General features: G+C 32.6%; 1 pseudogene; it reads right to left on the bottom strand.

Moving 5' to 3' along the window:
• Positions 1 to 2,264: 2,264 nt before the first annotated feature.
• On the bottom strand, positions 2,265 to 6,111 carry LOC112496233 (kunitz trypsin inhibitor 5-like; annotated as a pseudogene).
• Between the last annotated feature and the right edge of the window lie 622 nt (positions 6,112 to 6,733).

Here is a 6,733-nt window from a genome sequence, read left to right on the forward strand (position 1 = left end):
GGGATCCATTTTCTGTAATTCCTTCTCCATCTTGTACTTTCTATGTATTCTAATAAATTCTCATTTTGCCCCTAGTTCAATTATGAGTAGCTAATTTTCTTTCAAACTTAGATTGAAGGTGAAGTCTCAACATGTGTCATGGGCTTTATTTGGTAAATTTATTTTCTTTTCCCCTCTAATTTTTGTGGATGATTTGACTTTTCGTCGACAAATAATAATAATCTTGTCTAGATACCGCCCTGGTTACACCGGCTCCCTAGTACAAGGTTATTATTATTTGGCACGATAAGCCCTTAGCACCATATTGATTAGAGTGTGGTTCATGAGGTGTGGATTCCTCCCTCATGATTTAATTGGCATTAATAAGAAATATTTAGCCCATGATGCATGTTGATATGGATCCAGATACCCACGTACGTCATTTCAATAGAATTCTCTTCAATTTATTCTCGCCATTTCAATTCCAATTTTAGAATAATCCAAATCATTTTCACCACAAATCTAACCACCCTTCATACAAAATTAATTCTACATATAATTAAAATCAACCTCCTCGTGGGATCGACACTCGTCACCATTAGTTTATTCTACAATAGATTCGTGCACTTGCGAGTTCAATAAAATTTGCACAACATACGCCATGGTTTGTACGAGGCCAGATATTGCTTATGCAGTTAGTGTAGTCAGTCGTTTTCTCTCTAATTTGGGTATAGAACACTAGATAGCAGTAAAGTGGATTCTCAGATGTCTTAGTGACACTTCCAAGTCATGTTTATGTTTTAGTAGTGATAAACATGTGTTACACATGTAGACAAATATGACAAGAGATGTTGATTCAAAAAAATTCCTATCAAAATATTTGCTCACCTTTGCAAGGAGAACAATTTGATGGTAGTCCAAGCTTTAGCAGTGTGTTTCTTTGTCTACCACTGAAGGAGACATAGAAACATTGTGTTTCTTTAACATGAGCAAGGCAAAATCTGTTTATTCTCCATTTGTCGGCCATTTCAAGCTTAGTTCTAAGCATTATTCTACAAGTGAGAAAGAGAAGCAAGAAATGAGAAGAATTCTTTATGCTTCAGTGGTTGGCAGTTTTACGTACGCCATGGTTTGCATGAGGCCAGATATTGCTCATGCAGTTAGTGTAGTCAGTCGCTTTCTCTCTAATTCGAGTATAGAACACTAGATAACAGTAAAGTAGATTTTCAGGTGTCTTAGAGACACTTCCAAGACATGTTTATGTTTTGGTGGTGATAAACCTGTGTTAGACATGTAGACAGATATGACAAGAGATGTTGATTCGAAAAAATTCCTATCAAAATATTTGCTCACCTTTGCAAGGAGAACAATTTGATGGTAGTCCAAGCTTTAGCAGTGTGTTTCTTCGTCTACCACTGAAGTAGAGTACATTGCAATCACTAAAGGTTGCAAAGAAACCTTATGGATGAAGAATTTCCTACAAGAGTTGGGTGTGAAACAAGAAAACTATATTGTGTGCTGCGACAGTCATGGTGCCATTCACTTGGAAAAGAATTCAGCATATCATTCCAAGTCTAAGCATATTGATGTGAGGTATCATTGGATACGAGGCGTGCTTGAGAAGAAATAAATGCAGCTTGAGAAAATTCACGCAATAGAGAATGGATCAGACATTATGACAAAGTAATTGCCCAAGGAGAAGCTAAAACATTGTATGTAGAAAATGGGCTTGGTGGAGCCTGCTATATGATCTGAAAGGGGAGATTTGTTAGGTCCATCTCATTTGAGTGGTCCACGCCCAAAGGTTTATAAGTTTGGGTAGCTAAGTAATTAAAAGAAACTTGAAGGGGGCGAAATGAAATTTTACGTTAAAAAAATTAAGTTTTGAAAACGTGGCTATATAATCAAGAATAAGTGGAGTAGGCAACAACTTTTGTGCATGGAAAAAAGACAAGAGAGAAAGAGATAAATATATATAAATATGTTAATGAAAATATTCCTATACATAATGAATAAATTGCTAACTAAAATATTTTAAATACCTGGGATATAGGATTGAGTATTGGAAATGGTTTGGGATTAATTAGTCCTAATTTTAAGTCTAAATGTACAATTAAGAAAAGATTCAATTCATATTGATGTAAACAAAAAAGTTAATTAAACAATTATTGGTCTCTATCTTAATTATTGATTTAGAAAGATCAATTGTCAAACAAATTAAGATTGATTGACTAAATCTTTACTAATCAATCATTATTTCAAGCATTTATTCAGCAGCTCCATCTTCAACCCTTTAGAAAAGTAACATTGAATGGGACATCACTCAGAGCCAAATGCCACACCCCACCATTCATAAAAATGTCAACATCACTGCACAAAACTTTGCAAAACTTACAAACCGACACTACAAGAAAAAAGATCTATTATAACAGTCCTCTATGTGACAGTTTTTTATCTGAAGAGGTACAATGATAGACAGATGATAGATTTTTTTATCTATCAAACATATATGATAGACTGGTGATAAATTATTTGTCTATCAAAAATTAATGACAAGTTTGTTATACAATTTTGGTTGCCAAGCAACTTTTTTATTTTGATTTTATTTTACAAAATTGACTGAAATTTTTGAAATAAATAAAGAATAAACGGTATCGTTCGGATTGAAAGAGAAAATAAGAAACAACACCATTTAGATTGAAACTAAATAAAAACAAAACCCTCTTCAGTTTTCACCCATCGTTTTTTTTTTTCCAAAGTGTTGGCACTCTCATTCTTGTATCTCGCTCAGTCACTCTCGTCAATCTCACACTCACAAAGCCCTTCTTGCCTGAAATCCTTGCATGGGCACTGAACCACTGCCGACGTTCTCTTGTATTTCACTATCGATTTTGGGCCTCACCAAGAATTATATGGAACACCCACCAAAAGCGTGTGCTGCTATTATTGAATTTTACCCTAACTGAGAACCCTCACTTCCCCATTGTCGCAACCATTTGATCAATACAGGTAAATAATGTTTCTAGTGTTGTGTTCCATTTCAAATTTAATGTTCTTGTTAATTTTGAACCCTAGATATGTAAAACTTAGAAACCCTCGATGTGTTCTTGTCAAATTCAAACCTTGTACACCTAAATCTTGAAAATCCTAGATGTTTTCATGTCAAATTTGAACCCTATACATGTAAAAGTTGAAAATCCTAGGTGTGCTCTTGTTAAATTTGGATCTATTTGATTGGTCTTTTATGTTTATTTATTTATGAAATTTTAAAAATTTATTCATTTTTTTTGGAATTTAATTGTTATAGTTTTATTATAAAATTTCATTTTGGCTGTAAATATCCTTGCCAATTTAATCGTGATGGGTGTTAGGATATTAACTAGGCTGGTTTATCTTTTGGGCTTTTCTAATAACTATTTCTTTTCACTTTTTGTGGATGCATGGAACTATATATATAGATAGTTCTCAAATTCGTTCACTATGATGCAAAGTCTTTTTTTTTTCATCAGTTAAATTTACTAATTCGTTGAAATTACCGAAGCTTAGAACTATAAAATCAGACATAGGCTTTGCTCTTGACTGTGACAAATCACTTGCATGTAGCCGTATGTTCATTATCTTCGAATTGGGGATCTCCAAGTATTTGATAAAAAGCGTGAATGAATCTTGGCACTTCAATTGTTGCAGTCCGTTTCTATCTATGAGGAGCCAAGGAATATGAAGCTTATTTTGTTCATTCGTAAGGCAAAGCTGATACAATTCATGGCAAAGCTTGATGAGGTGTTGTATTTAATCTTGCTCATGCTTAGTCTAGGTGTACAGTTCATCTATCACATATTGTTTAATTTAAGTTGACATAGTGTTGCTTTGCTTTTTAAAGGACCGAGTTGTGTTAACTTATAGGAATTCAAGAATCTTGAGAATTTTAATCTATATTTTAGATTTTATATGAATTTGGCTCATTGAAATTATTTTCCAATTGAGTAATAAATGAATAATGAAATTTCCTTTTGTGATTTTAAGAAATGGATAGAGTAAAATTATGTCAAAGGCATTACACATATTTCTTCCCAATAACAATTTGGAACTTTGTGCTTTGAAGAAGAATTGTAAGCTTTATTATAATTTCAAGAACTCAACACTCCTCATTGCTTTTTATCTACAAATGATTTACTTGAGCACCAATTACAGAAAACTAATTAGTAGTATATCTTGATCTTTGGCAGTAGTTGCAGGGCTGATGCCAGTGAAGCTCTGATAATATTATTGCCTTCAATATTACTATTTCACTCTTGATTTTTTAGGATCTGGGCTCATTGTGGGAAAGCATGTTACTTCAGGATTGAATGAAGTAAGTGGCTGATTAACTAGTGGGAAAAAATTACATAGCCCATAATTTTTTTTTAATTTTCATTTAAAAAGAGAAAAAAATCATTTATGAGGTTAATTATCTATCTTGTTGAACTGTATTCTTGTAATTGAGATCAATCTGAAGTTAATGGCTTGTTTTTCAGAAAGAAAATATGAAGGCTGTGATTGATTATTTGCGAGACGATGGAAATGTCTCTATGATTGGAACTTTTAAGACGTGGAACTCTTGAACCCTATGTTTAGTTATATACTTATATTAATTAATATGATGGTTTTATTATTATTATTATTATTATCAGTAGCGGCTACAAAAGATTAAAAGAACTTAAAGGTGTGGCTTGTGGCTGTCTTCCTGTTTGGGCTTTAACTGCTGCCTCACCTGTCATTGCTGCTAATCTGGTGTGCCACTTCCATTTTAGTGTAATTACATAAGTTATCTTACTTGATTGATTAATTAATTAATTAACTAGTTCGTGGATTGAATAGCCAAATTGATGAATTTTCATGTCTTGGCTTTGGGGCTGTTGGATTTTGCTACTGGAAGACTACATTTTGTAATTTTGCTACTGCAAGACTAAATTTTGCATAGATTTAATGCTGGATGTTGATGAATTTTCATGTCTTGGCTTTGGGTTTGATGGATTTTGCTACTGGAAGACTACATTTTGTAATTTTGCTGCTGCAAGACTAAAATTTGCATAGATTTGATGTTGCTGAATGTTGAGTACTTTGCTTGGTTTTGGATTGGCCTTTGTTGCCTATTGGCTTGACTTTGGAATATTGATTAAATAATGTAATGTAAAGTTTGAATTGCGTGTTTTTGGAATTTAGAAGTACTTTGGATAATAAAGTTTACTAATTTAGTTCGTTGGTTTTGGATTTAATTGCATTTAGTAATTTATTTTCTTTCATATAATTTTTATAATTTAAATTTTAAATTGAGGAAGCTAAAATTGCTTAATTTTATTTTAAATTAATAAATAATCATTTTATTTCAAAAACACACAATTGATATCCACAAAAAAAAATACAATCCAAAATTTTCTAAAATAATGAAAATATAAAATAAAAAAAATAATTTCTCTCTTCTAAGTAGTATGACATAATTATGACAGGTAAAATTTATTACAACTCGTGATGTGATTTTATCTGTCATCTTTTCTTGACGCTAGGTATAATTATGGTAAGGATAATCGTCATCCACCCTTTAAGATGACAACTTTTACCTGTCATGATAAGTCCTTTTTCTTGTAGTGCGAATGATAGATAACAAGCTTGTAATCACTATAAAACTTCTCAATCATGAACCAATTTCTCATAGTTTGCGGGCCAGGATTGCCTTTAACTCCCCCAGTTGTCACAAATCCTATCCCAATATTGCATCAAATTGTCAAGCTTCCATACTGTGGATTGCACACTAATTTTTGCAACTTCAAATTTGATGTTTAAATCAGTGGACTCACGAACAATGCCCTTTTTAGGGTTTATGGGCGAAAATGTCATTGGCAAACCATATTTTAGTATGTTTTGCTCTTGAACAACATGTAGCAGAAATGTTTTATTGTTACCTCTACTACCAAGTGTAAGACCACCGCCTCGGCCACATATAGCTGCCAAGATGTAGTACTAACTACCAACTCGAAGTTGTTTTCTGATGATGTCGAGAACTGGATCAAGTGATGCATTGCCTAGGACAGGCAATGGCTTTCCAATGAAGGCAAATAAAAGGAAGGAGAGTGGTAATAATAATGTAGTTCTCATTGATATGTTTTTGTTTTCCTTGGTTCTTATTTTGAGCTGCTGTGTGCCAACCCTTAACCGCTCATTTTTTTTTATAAAGCTACCCTAGTTAGTCAATTCATGGATACCAGGTAGAGTTCTTAAGGATAAGTAATTAAGCTGTTCGGTTTCAACTTGACCATTATGATGTTCAATTCGACAAGCAGGTGTCGCCCATATAAGTGCGGATTATCAGATTTTGTGCTGTGAGTATTACAATTGTTATTATTATTATTATTCTTTTAAAGGTGGCATAGCTTGGAAGATTTAATATAATTTAATAAAAATTTCAAACTACAAAGCATAATTTATTATGTGTTAGGTAAGGGACTCACAAAAGCAATTGCAAGTTAAACGGAAACAAAACACTTTCACTCTTTGTGTGATTAAAATAGGATGTGTACCACAAATAAATAAGTAAAAAAATAAATAAATAAATCCAAAGCAATAAAATAACTACAAGAGACACATTTTACATGAAAAATCTAAAGCGAGAAAAATTATGAGACCGTAGTCTGATATAATCTTCCACTATTTTAATAGGATTATAGTTCAAATTCATCTATAGATGATACTAGAGGCTAACAATATCAATAATTTCAAT

This window comes from Citrus sinensis, chromosome 3 (assembly GCF_022201045.2).
Source record: "Citrus sinensis cultivar Valencia sweet orange chromosome 3, DVS_A1.0, whole genome shotgun sequence".
NCBI classification, from domain to species: domain Eukaryota; kingdom Viridiplantae; phylum Streptophyta; class Magnoliopsida; order Sapindales; family Rutaceae; genus Citrus; species Citrus sinensis.